General features: G+C 40.7%; 1 protein-coding gene across 3 annotated transcripts in view; it reads left to right on the forward strand.

Annotated features, from left to right (window-relative positions):
* The first annotated feature begins 6,392 nt into the window (after positions 1–6,392).
* Positions 6,393–13,851, forward strand: part of LOC117761757 (contactin-4) — a 106,269-nt gene continuing 98,810 nt past the window's right edge. For all 3 annotated transcript variants that reach the window (XM_034585952.1, XM_034585955.1, XM_034585954.1), the window contains exon 1: positions 6,393–6,516. The gene's annotated coding sequence lies outside the window, so the exon portion shown is untranslated. The remainder of the gene's footprint in view (positions 6,517–13,851) is intronic.

The following is a 13,851-nucleotide window of genomic DNA, read 5'->3' on the forward strand; positions in this document are numbered from 1 at the left end:
GCAGAAAAGGAAAGACTCTCCTCTGGTCCCCTGTGAATCAATTTGTTGAGGCAGCACATAAATTACACAGCCAGGCTTGGTTGTCACCTATTACAGGCAGGTCGGATCCTGATTGAAAGGTCTGGATATAAAAAGCATCTCTGATTTGTCTCCGTCCTCTGATATGTTCCTCAGCCTGATTAGGAGGAAAGGGTATGAATCATCAACAGCCACATACAGCACGCACCACTCTTTGTGTGCACCTCATCAGCGACTTCAGAGAGGAAGAGTCAGGACACAGTATGTCGGGAAAGTGTCATACAGGCTATGAATAAAAACTGATTAGTTTGTGTATTTCAGCATTTCATCCAGAAGTTGATTACTTAATACCCGGTCATTTTAAAGTAAATTTGATTTCTGTGGCGTTATTTAATAGGAGCAAATGCAATCAGTAACATTATTTGTTACATTTCAAAGCACAGCTCCGTTAAAAGGTTCGTCATGACAACACTATCCGTCACACTTCCTAACAATCAACTTAACTTCAGACCTTGGGACGACACACAAAACCCTGGAGGTTCCATCCTCACTTCAAAACCCAAGTGATTTGTGGTTGTAGCTTAACACAAGGGCTGGGCGAACACTGTCAAATATTTTATAATGATTACAAATTTCTCACCAGTCGATATTTATCTTGATTTGTCAATTTTTAAGACTAGTTTCTGCTCCTAATGCAAAGTTAAGAAACTGTTAACTGTAGATTTGAAGTCTTTTTAACTAAATTTATTATTATATTATTAATTATATCCTGATAATTATTGTTATCATTTTATTACCCATCCCTATTTACCAGCGAATAGCTAGCGATAAAGACTATTTAAAGGTAGGGTTGGTCATTGTTTCTGAAACACTTTGAGAAATTCACGTGCTGGCCTCTGTGGGGTGATCCAACAAATTGTAAACACAACATATATATTTTTTCACACTAATTAGTTTAGGATAAGGTGATAGCAACACATCCAACAGATATAAGGCAACGTTTGTATTCTTTTGAAGTTGTACCTTGGTGCAGCAGTCTAAAATCGGACTATTCAATAATCCACATTAACTCGATATTCACTCTGGTGCTTGTCTGGTACTGGGCAGGTAACGCCCAGTGGATTTATGGGCTCTATCTTCACTGAAAACAGTGAGTGCTGTGGCTGGAAGTAATGCAGAGAGCAGCAAGAGTTTATCAAAACAGTTCAGTTCAAATGAAAATATTGGTCAGTGTAGCTTTAGATATTATTTTGAAGAGAGAACCTCTTGGGCAATAGATGCGATAAATCATTAACAATACTTGCTTGAAAGTTTCCTCCAATTATACTATGATTTTTTTGTGTAGAATAAAGGAGGATATCCCACAGTTTGGATCAGATAATCACAGCAGGAGGTTTGTACTGTTCTCAAAACTAAAATGCCATAAATTATAATTATAAATCTGCTCTTCACACATATTCTGTTTTCATCACATGGTAATAGAATAAATTAAATGTCAGTTTGTGGTATATTTCTTTGTAATAGAATGGTGAGGAAACAAGAGTGTTGGGGCTCTAACATTGAAGTGGTTGAGAGGGCAGGTCTTTGCCTTTCATCTTTTCAGTTTAAACCTTTCTGAATGAAAATGATTATGCAAATGACAATATAGGACATCAAAAGGAAGCTGTCTCATTCTCTCTTTACAGTCCTTCGATGAGATTTGGTTGAAATTCAGGACCAAACCATCCTCTGTGTCGTGAGAACAGCACATTTAATGACAAGATAGGCCTTTGTTTGCATTACAATAGGTCTCGTAGCCGCTGCTGGAAGAGAAGCTGACAATGAGTCTTTCTGTCTTACACACACACACACACACACACACACACACACACACACACACACACACACACACACACACACACACACACACACACACACAGCCCGGACAGCGCACTCATAAATACAAACATAAGCATTCTCACAGTTCGTTGGTTATTACAACACTTTCAGTTTCAGAGCAAGTGACATGGGGGTGTCAAGAGTTTTGAGTGTTCGGCTCAGTGGCACTAGTCAGCAACAGTGTGTTACTCTTTACTTCAGTACACTGAGATGTTTAACTATGGTCCAAAGTAGAAATCACTCAAGTCTTTCCATTTACTGTACATTCCTGCTACATGATTTTACCAAATACATTTTGGAATTCCCTGGTTTGGTTTTTGTCCAAGAATAATTAAGTACAATGCAGAGGACTCGATCGGGGTTTGTGTCCTGTGTGCAATGTGCGGTCAGGTTTGTCCACCGTTTTCCTGCCCCATGATATCATGTGTGAATTATGGGCTCAACATCCAGTTACTCCTCTCACTGGACCCGTGTCTATAAGATTTAGTTGTGTGCTACAGGTGTCTTCCCTTTTCTCAGACATTTGGGGGAAATAAATGATGTGGGAACACAGCCTGTCACAACAAAAAACTCCCATTTCTCTGTGTTCTACCAGCAAGGGGTGGGTGGACAACCTGAAGAAATGGCTTTGGATAACAAACAGTAATGTGTTTAGCTGCTATGTTTATTCTGTTGTAAACAACGGTGAGATAAGATTGTTTGGTATTTGGTAGATGATGACAATTCCCAATCAAATAAGAATGTAATCATCTTCATATATTGTGCTATCTTATAGGTGCAGAGGATTCTTTGTTCCTCCCATCGCCACTTAAATTTCTTCTCTGGCAGGTTAACGTCATAAATCTTTCAATAAAATAGTTACTTTAGATTCTGCGTGTGAATATTCAGAATCTGTGAGCAAGACCAATCACATTTGAGTAGGATTTGGGCCCAATCCCATTTCATTCCTTGGCCCTACCCCTAGCACTTGTTGTCGAGGGTTATCTTGGCCCCCGAAATGGAGTCACAAGGGGAAGTGGTTGTAATCTTCCCCTACAAATTGTGACAGCCCTTCAAGAAGCCTTTACATCATCAGTAGTCATCGCAAAACCTGGCACGTCATCAGTAGTCGTTGATGCGACATGAAATTATGTGGAAAACCTTTTTTTTCATGCAAAAAAAAGATTGCTAGCATGCTAGAGCTAGCATGCTAACCCCAGCGCGCTTGCAATCTTTTTGTTTTAAGGTTGTTGTGAAAAAAATGACCATACTACATTGAAATTGTTAGTTGTAAACTAAGATATTACAATCATTATCGAAATTTTGCCAGCTTGCTGGTGATTCGCAAAGCATTCTGGGTACCCATAGGTTTCAAGTGTGGGTCTGAAAAATCTTTGTTTGGAGGGGTATAAAACCCTACCCCTTCGTCCCAACAGGTATTGGGACAGCCTACCCCTACACGTGAACGCGCAAAACGAAGAGGAAGGGCTAAGGGGTAGGGCCAAGGGGTGGAATGGGATTGGGCCTTCATGTCCCACTGGTAAACTGTCCGTGTGAAGAGTGAAAGAGGCGAAAGATATTAAAGGAAAGGCATTGGCCATCTGCTTTTTTAATTTATCTGATTTCATATGAAGATAGCTGTTTATAAGAGATTAGCCAAAATATTGCCTGGACCTAAAACACCTACAAAAAGAAAATCACAGTCTGTGTTTATGTGGGAAACTTTTGACTCAGAATACAAAGTCTTGGACCGAATATTCACCGTCTACACTGAAAGCCCCAAAATATTGGCCAAGCCCTCAGAGGCTAATGCATCATCAGACGATAGCAAATGGGCTCTGAGATTGTTTCTGGGCTAAAGTGATGTTTCTCAAAGACCTGGTTTGCTTTCACTTTGACATGGTGATCCTAACATAATAAAATAGCTCACTAAAAATCAATTTCTCAGGTAAAATTTGGACTAAATTGTTTCTCCTTAAACCTTTTCTCTTGTGATGAAAGAGAGTGGCTCCTGCTTCTTTGGAAGCTACAGCTGACCGAGAGTAAAAGTCATGTTCTCACCCAAGTGATTTAATCCATCTAATATTACGGAGCTCTGCAACACTTTCCCAGGTTGCTCAATATCAGGAAGTTCATAATGTAACACTTGGTGTCCCACCGGATTAGGCAGTAATTACTTGAAATGAATACTTTAATTATGTAGACGCTTCTGATAACTGCATATTTGCCCTTGGTGTAGTTGGTATTCCTGGATCCCGAGCACATTCTCCACAGATCATGAAACTGAAATCTAGCCTAGCCACTTCCTTTCTATTTTGGGGGGCTGGAATTTCACGAGGGAGTTGACTATATTGATAATGATGTGCATACTGCAGGCGTACCTTCCTCTGGGATTTGTCCTTACATGAATGGACCCTGGAGTTATTATCTGTAACGATAATGACTTCTCTTTCTACTGCGTTACCGGCCAAGGTCCTCAGAATGAGGCCAGAAACCAAATTCTTCCCTTTCATTGTCGGGACAAAGAGAAACCCCCTGCAAAACACCACACATCTCAGCTTTTTATCGAATTCTTCCTATTACTCTGTTTAGTAGAGAATTAGATAGGAGTGTTACAATTGTTGATATTTATTTTTATATATAGATATTCTGTATGTTCCAGGATTCTGAAAATGGAACTAACCAATAACACAATAAACTGTGAAGCAATTGTTTAAGTAATGCAATCTGTCTACGTGTTATCTCTTAAACAAAGAGGTTAATCTTAGCAGTTGTTTACCATTCAGAATTTTTTTATTTCAACACAGGGCTTCAAGGTCTTGATTTCTTTCAGTACTTGTGCATTTTAATTATCTCGAGAGCTTTTGATTCACTTTTGTTTCTAAAAGAGGTTGTTTTTGTTTTCTGAAATTGTTTGCTTACATAAAAACTCAATCAAAAATGATATTTGACACTCAAAGTTATTACCTTGGTCAAATAAAGGAGAAATATAAACAAAATCGATTAAACTCAAGCACTCTCTGAGTGGTGACACCCATAAATGAGGGGCAGCACCCCCATTTTGTTTTGGGTCCGGAGTCGAGGGACCTTCAGTCACAGAGTTAACAGTAATTCCTCTCATATATCAAAAACTGCAGTAATCAGACATTCAAGAGTTTTCAGAGTAAAGCCAGAGAGGCCGGAAAGAAAAATTGGAAATGTCTTGCTGTGTCCTTCGGTGTTTTTGCTGTATCTCCTTATGTCGTATCATTAATCAACTCTGTGACCGTTCGTCCTGACACTTTAGAACAGTTTTAATTTGTCCGGTTCTCTGCAGCGGCACCAAGGCTCCCTCACAAATTCTCCTTCTGTACTGGATGTAAGTTTAGCTGCATGTTTCCAGCTGTGATGACGCTGCGAGTGTGTCCCCAGCAAACTAGACTGTTTTGTAACTGTCAGCGATGACACACACCACTAATGGGTGTTTCATTCACCCTGTCGCTGACCTGACAGACATGAAGGGAGCACTCTGAAGGATGTGTTCCGCCTCATGTTATTGTACTTTGTTTCAGAAATAAATTATTGCTGTCATGTGCCTATTTTTATTTTTATGAATCATCTGTTGTGCGCTGAATACAATTCTCTTGTGGGCCATATACAACCAGATGAGGTTCTCCACTCCTAGGTGTACACTAAAGTTACTTGCATAGTGTAGACATTTTGACAGGGTGGTGTTGACTTAAAACACAGCCATTTTGCATTTAAAGGATGTAGCAATTGCTAGCTAGTTAGCATTTATGGTATCGTTCACAGCAACAAATTTGATAAATTGTAACCCAAAAAAAATACCAATGGTTTCTATCTAACAGTATGGTGGTAGGCTATTTAGTACCAGAAGCACTGTGTAGCACATTGGAGGTCCCTCTTCAATCAGTATGGAAGATTACCAACATTGATGTGGTGAGATATCCAGAGTTTCACACTTGACTGTAACGTGCCGCAACTTTCATGAATAAATACAGTTATGCACGGCAAGACAAAATGAGGCACAGCCCAGGATTTAAACATTTGAAAAAAAAATGACGAATTTAAAGATTAGAAACCCTCTGACACATTAGGATTAATACTATGAGCCATTCAGGTATTAATAAGCAGGGACACTAACATTGATGTGGGTAATTTTTGACCCACAAATGTAAAAGTTTCCAATGAGCTGCAGCTAATTTTTTTGTACTAATTACAAAAAATATATAACAATGAATAGCATCACCAGTCAGGACCACGTGTTGAATGCATGAGATGAACAAAGTGCTTTCATAACTTGTAGCAGATCTCTGATCTGACATCTTACTGATTTCAAAGAAATCATTACAGAGCATCGCTTCATTAGAGCGAACCTGAACACCACACGCGTCTGAAAGGAGCGGGGAACGAGCTGTGATGGCGAGGAGGAGGAAATAGTTTGATAGAAGGGGGGAGTGGTCTGAATCACGCTGTCCTTTGGTGGCGTGGGGAGGAAAACACAGACAGTCTCACTTTAGAGTTGAGTGCCGGGACTCCTATAGCAGCCCTTTCATCCACAGTGCGCACAGCGAGGCTCTGCCCGAGGCGCCTCTCACCCTCCTCTCCTCCGCTCCCTGGCGGCTCTCCTCTCCTGATCAGGTAAGGCATCGGTTCAAGTTGTTGTGCCGCGCAATAGTGTGCGATCTTTGTAGAGTTCAGTGTGTGTGCTGCCCGCCTGCACGTTCCTGCGCCTCAGATCACACTGTGCCACAGAACCGGTGCCACTCGGTTCGCACAGGTAGCGCGTGGCAGTGGAGGAGGAGACGATCCCATCTCGTACCTTCACATATTTCTGAGCGTTTTTAAAGAAAGTTGAGTCTCAGCAGCCGCCGGTGGGTTTCACACAGGGGGGGGGGGGGGAGACATCATCGTGAATCTGTGCGCATTCCATCAGGCTGCAGCGCGCAGTGATTAGAAGACTGGGGGGGGGGGGGGGGGGGGGGGGTTGCGCTCTGGTTGTACGCGTTATGGAGAGAGGTGAGCAATGATGCCGGAATGGTTGAGTTGTGAAGATGCACATGAGGTGCGCACATGCAGGATTTGCAGAGGACGCTGGTGGAGGTAGAGGTGAAGCGCGCTTTTTCCCTCTTGTACCTCAATCCACGAGAGACGATCGGCTCGAAGCGCAGGAGACACCTACAGAGGGAGACCTGTGCCTGGCAAACAGAGGGTTGTTCTGTTTATCATGAACTATTCTGTTATTAATATGTTCACGTATTATTCTGAGAAGCAGTGAGCTTCTTATTCGAAATAATGATTTTAAATGAGTTTATGATGGAGACCTTGATAATAAACGCTGTAAAAGGTTATGCTTTGGAGGTGGCAGAGCTGTGACCACCTACAGTATTTCACCAAGTGTGTGTGTGTGTGTCCTGGCCGCTCTGCTGTTTCATATTTGAAGTGCTGCAGCCAATAAGTACCTCACCTCTGGCTTCTAATGTCTGAAGCCATTCATGTTATTTGTTTTTGTGCTGATATACAAGCATTATGAAAATTGACCCCTACACACTAAATCACACTAACCCACACACTCAGCCCTCTCCCACCCAGGAAGGTACTACAGCATAATAAATATGCCATCAAGCCATTTCCATTCAAATGCAATATCCCCCAAATTGTATTAAATGATTACACTCCTCTGTCACTTAGTCTAGTGGAATGATGATTAATATGCCACTTTGTGGCTTAATTTCTAAGCACTGCTTTAATAAACCTGCCACGTTCATGTGGCCCCGTCGATTACTCTCAGGAGGGTCATCTAGAGAATACATATGGGCCCCCGAACATCCTCATCGCCACATTATGTCAGCGGCGGCACGTGGCCTCGGCCACCGGGTTCTCGTTATTCAGAAAACTGAGACAATGCAGTGCATAAACAATTCACATCAGTGTAGTCATGTTCTTGTTTCAGCAGGAAGGCAGTGCAGCAGAGTCTGCATAAAATACAGCTGATACGCCGACATAAAGTTTCATCTGTCTTCCGCTATTTGCATTCTCAGTGTCGGCAAAAAATAAACACAGACACGTACGCAATGTTAACCGGAACTTCCAGGTGTGATTCGGAGGAACCTCGGAGCAAAGTCAGGACTCATTTCATCCACTGTTGTTTTATTTAACAGAGGCAAACACAACCGCTGTGTTTCAAATCAAACACTTGAGTCAGTACACTAACATGCAGCACACTCAGTGTACTCACTTACGTAGTGTGGGGATTCCTACAGGGTGTGTTGTCCCAAATCAAACACGGCTGCTGTGCACTCACTGGAAATGATGATTGCTGCGTGTGACAGTGATTGTCGCCCGCCAAAATATCTTGCTGTGTTTTACCTGTGGGTGCCCCCTGAAAATTACACTCTATTTTCACTCAAATGAAGATATGTTGGTGGTCCGTTCTCTTCCATTACATAGCACAGATGGCGACCTTTATGGGTGTAAAGTGTCCATTATTTTAAACCCTCAAATTCTTGACAATTTCAAGTGCACCATTCACATACTAACACTGTACAGTCCATGTTGCCAATCTTAAAAGTGTGAACACATCGTCTGCACTCAAAACTGCAATTGTGAGTATGGAAGTCTGTGAAACTAAGACACAGCAGCATGAAATAACACATTAGTATAGTTGTATTAATGCAAATCCACAATAAAAAGCTTTCACACAGGAATCGGAGCAATTAAAACACATTATTTCGAGTAAAGTTTATTGTGGTAGAAAAAGCAAAGGCACTTTGTACACGTCAGTGCGTTTCTTCACATTTCAGAGCTGAAACCTTGTTTTTCTGGGTTATCTCTTCATGTTTCCTGGGTTCTCTGGGTTTTTCTGCTCAACAGCAGCAGTCTGAACAGGTAGGTAGTGCGAGCGGAGGGCTAATCTTCACAGGGGTGATAGAGATAACAGTGATGTATGGAGCGGATGGGGTGGTTTAACACCCAGAGCTGACTGTTGTCTAGCGGGGTCAGGACTGTGATACCGGAGTACTGCTTCAGCCAGCTCCTCTCATGCCTGGGATTTGGCAGTCTTGATAGCTGCAGGTGGATACAAGCAGAGGCGGCCTCTGTATTCACAGCCTGCAGATGCCTTGATAAATGCTGTGTTGCTGCTGAGGCATCTGTCAGTTGCTTCTGCTCTCCAAGTAAAATACTTCCTTGGCCAGCAGCCAGACAGACTCAGCTCTGTGACATGGTTATGTTGCATTTTACTGTTAAGTCTCCCAGTAGAAGTGATGGCTGTGTTGTTCTTAAAGGAGAGGCTGCACCTGGAAACTGTCCTAGCAGCACTACCACGCCTCTGCAGGGGTATGAAGTATTTACATGACCACCTTGTAAATATAGAATTTATGATCTTGCATGTATATTAAAGGCATCTGCGCAGTGTGAGGGCTGACATTTACTATACACGCGGCCTGGGCCACATGGTCAAAGTGAATATTACAAGATAATTGGATGATTTTACATGAACTATCCATCAGATAACTACGTGTAATGTGAAAGAGGTCATGTGTAGTGATAAACCAGTTAATGATCACCTGACCCTTCCTGTCTTCCTGCGTAAAGGTTTGGTTCAGTCCCACAGCTTTCATCAACTGAGCTAATCACTGATTTAATCCACTGTATTCAAACTGTCCAGCAGCAAACAGCAAAGTGACGGATTGTGATAAGCTTGTTGACAATTTAGCTGCATTTGAGCATCATGTTTTTATTCCTATAAGTTGGTAGAGACCAAAGCAGAGCTCAAAGGTGTGTGAATATTGTAGATACATTTCCTGGGTGGCCAATAAAACATAAGCCACAATGAATCCAAATGTTGTTTGTAGTTATTCGCCTGGCTTTAAGTGGTAAATAATACATGTTTAATTAATGTAGTTGAAAATAATCAAATAGTTAAATAACCAAATGATCGATTGATTCATAATTGATAAATTAATTATACCATCTGATACAAATATACAATATCATAATTTCCAAACGCAAAATGAGATAGAATAATCAAATAGATGTTAACTGCCACAAACTCTGGTGTACTAAATTGTTATCATGTAAAATCAAGGTATTTAGTGTTGGTTACAGAAATGTGTAAATACAAAATCACCAAATCATCATGTCACAAAACCCCTGAAATGAAAATGAATGATTATTACCATCCACTCTTATGCTCTCCAAATACAAAATTCATTAGTCCATATAATAGCATTATCAAATTATAAAAAATTAATTATTAAAAAACTAAATTAATTTGGCATTAGCAAACTTCAACCAATTAACAACCTGATATCTTTGGCAACATTGCTAACAAACTGTTAGCACATTGGCAGCATTGCTTTGTGTGGGGGCTAATTTGTCATATTTTAAAATGAGTGAATCGGTCGGTGCATTTTGTCTCCTTGGTTTTGTTGCTCGTAACAACGTCACATGGTTTATGTCACATACTGATGCCGGCAGGGATAGAGAGAGAGAGAGATATTGATCAAATTGACCTGATCACACCTATGGGGCTCTGTAGGCTCTTGGTTAAGCAAGTGGTAAATTGTCTTTATTAGAAACCTGCTCTTATTCATGGAGCCTCTGGTTATTTAATGGGAAAAATGCACACCAGAGACAGCATACATTATTTGATGCTGTCATGTCACCTGATTGTTGTCACTTGAAGATGAGTGCAGAGAAGAGGTGTGATTATTAAGGTGCGACTATTGATTGGCTCCTGTCTGTCAAGGGAGTCAAATGTGTTCGCAAGTGTTGAGCTGCAAATTAGCCATTTTGAAGGAATTTAATAACTTGAGGTGAAAACACCAGATGGGCCCGTCTGTAAAGAGCGATTGATGCGCAGAAGTTATATATGCATCTATAAACTGTGGGGGGAGTTTTGGAGATCCATTAAGAGAGGATGATGAAGTAATAGGAGTGTCCTGAATGGAGTGACTTCTTTTGCAACACATTTATTCATTTTACATTTATAGGTTATATTTTCATATCTAATGATAATGATTTAGCTGTTATTGTAAATTTAGGCTACACTCTTGTCCACCTTCACTGTTTTGAGGAGTTATACATTATTCAAAGAGATCCAGGTGTCTTGTTTATCTGATTAATTAAAAAAAACCAAATACATATTACAAAAATTTAGAACAAATAAAAACTAGATTTTTAGATTTTTCACATTTAAGAAGTTGAAATTAGGAAATATTTAGCACTGGGATCATTGTTTTATTATCAAAATAGTCGCACATGAATTTTCTGCTCTTATGTTAGATAAAAATCTATTATCTTATGTGAATTACATTTTTAACATGGTATAGTTTTTTTCTATATTGTATGTAAAGTACTTTGAGCTGCATTTCTTGTATATTTACATCTGTCAATTTATAACTGTCTCAAACAGCATGTTCACTCCAAGCATGATGATCAGTTTAACTGTATAAACAACTGTAAATCTATTTGTAATACCTTCAAGGGCAGCCAAACAGAAAACACACTGATTCGTCTGTAAGTCAAGACAGTGACAAAACAAGTTGTTGGAGAATTTTTGGAAGAAGATGAATTTAATTCTGGAGAAAAAACGAAATAATTCACTGTCCCAGAAAATGTCAGGTTTAGGTCTCAGTGTTGGCTTTTAGAAAGGCCGACACTGGAGTGAAGAGCTCATCAGCGTTGTGTAAATAGTGACTGAGATACAGGTAGTGGTTCTGATCCTCAGCCATATAGTCAGAGGAGATTCCGAGGGAAGCTGGAGCGAGGACACGTGGTCGGACTGCAGGGAGGCCGGGAAGCAGGGCAGAGTGGTGACCTTCACTCCCTGATAGAGTCTGACAGAAGCTTGATGGAGACTGTACAGCTTTGTGCACGTTGAATTATTCTTGACATGGAGCTGCATGAAACCTTAAAGCCAGAGAAGAGTATTTTTACACCACCGTGTTAGAAAGAATGAAACAACCTCACCAACAGACTCCTCCGTATTTTGTGTCAGAGCAAACCATCTGCTCAGTTTCTTTTATACAAAACCTCATCTTGTCAACTGTTGAGCTCAGCAGCTGGAGGACACTGCCAAGCGAACCTGCGCAGTGCAACACGTAAACTCTTCACACCTGAGGTTTGATGTGTTTTATTTCTAATTTGCTTTTCTCAGCAGAACTCTTACCTTTGTGTGATCTCTTTGTCTAAAGCTCCCTGGAAGAAGAAGCCTGGCTTATGAATAAATTAGAGTGCCAACTTTTCACTGCTTTGTATGATAGTAAGTGGATGGCACGGTAACATGTACTGTACCATACTGAACTGGGAGCTACTTTCATCTTTTATCTTTCGTGCCCTCACATGCTAATAATAGTCCAGATGCAGCAAAGCATTGTCTATACATTGCACCGGGAAACGTATACACTATTCCATAAATAATTCCTTCTCGTGTTGTTGTTTTGCACAATAATACTTCAAAAATCAATTATTCATAAAGACCCGGCTGTGAACCCATTGGTTATTGTATCAGGATTTTGCACAAACAGACTTTAATAGCTTTTCTCTTATGCAAGATGGCCACCTTCACTCAGTGGTCACCCATGAGTTAAGCCTAATCTCCTCAGCCAGGCAACATATTGTGCTTTGGAAAATAGATAAATTATTACTATTTTTTCTGTCCAAAGAAAATATCAGATTTTTCTTAATCACTGTTTGTCAGGAAGCTGATTGTAACTGTAGAAGTCTCGGTGTTTTTTGTTTACATATTTTTACACCTCTGAACCAATGCCAATATCCTGGATTTAGATTTCTACAGTAATATCTTAGTTTATAGCTTCACTCCAGAACAGGATTACCCAAGAAATATTGAAAGTAAACAGCTGCACGCTTGCAAAATAATTTCAGGGAAAAAAGTTTTATCCGCAGCCCAAATATATGCAGCACACACACACACTCGCTGTCTGCACAAACCATCAGTACGCCACAGTGAAGTTTGGGAATGTAGAAAAGACAGACTTTTCAGTCAGACTCTGAGGTGTGAGGGAAAGATGTTTGAGGATAATACCTCAGAAAGACGATGGGAGCCGAGCTTAGTTTCACCTAACAAATCCTCTGTTGCGCCGGCTTCGCTAACACATTAGCAGCGGTGCACATTTTCAAACACAGAGTCGGCTTCAACTGGAGCGACGGCTGCACGACACTGATAGAACGCCTGTAATATGCAGCCTACTCACATACACTGACTGCAAACACCTAAAAAGATGGTGTTCACAACACGTGGAGTATCTGCTCATCATTAGAATGGAAATCCAAAAAAAGTGTCTTTTGGGGGTAATAATCTATGTCCTTTCAAGAGTTCCAAAAGCACGCTTCATAAGTCCAGTGATGTGTGGATGTTTAGCTCAAATAAGATTGGCAGCTGGTTAGTCAGATAAAACCTTGACCTGCATGGAGTGTTAGTTCACCCCAGCTGATTGGTGGAGAGTGCCGTGCAGCTTTGTGCCTCAGAGCAGTGTATGGATTTTACTATCTGGAACAGGAAGCCTCTGTCTGCAATGGGAATGTATATTTCATCCCTTTCCTTCACACCATTTTCCTGCCAATATATGCAGCTAATACTTGGCCATGCCGAGTGTGAATAAAACTACATTTACAGGAGCCGTTTGACTTCAGAGTTCCTGTGACCTGTCATACTGATTTACATAGGTGTCATATTGTTTTAGAATGATGATCTAATAAAAGTGGTGACGGCAGACAAAATGTGTTTTTTCAGCAGAGCTAGTTAGTCCTGGTGTGACACGGACGAATGTATGATCAGATAAGTCAGGTTACAGTTTTCATTTATAGGTGGCAAACTGCACTTATTATTTTTACATTTTTCTAGATATAATTCTTAGAGGGCTTTCACACCTACCTTCAGACTTTTCAGTTTAGTCCGAACCACAGTAACAGGTGTGAAATGTGACCAGGGTCCAGACCAACTGTCCAAAA

This window comes from Hippoglossus hippoglossus, chromosome 5 (genome assembly GCF_009819705.1).
Source record: "Hippoglossus hippoglossus isolate fHipHip1 chromosome 5, fHipHip1.pri, whole genome shotgun sequence".
NCBI lineage: Eukaryota > Metazoa > Chordata > Actinopteri > Pleuronectiformes > Pleuronectidae > Hippoglossus > Hippoglossus hippoglossus.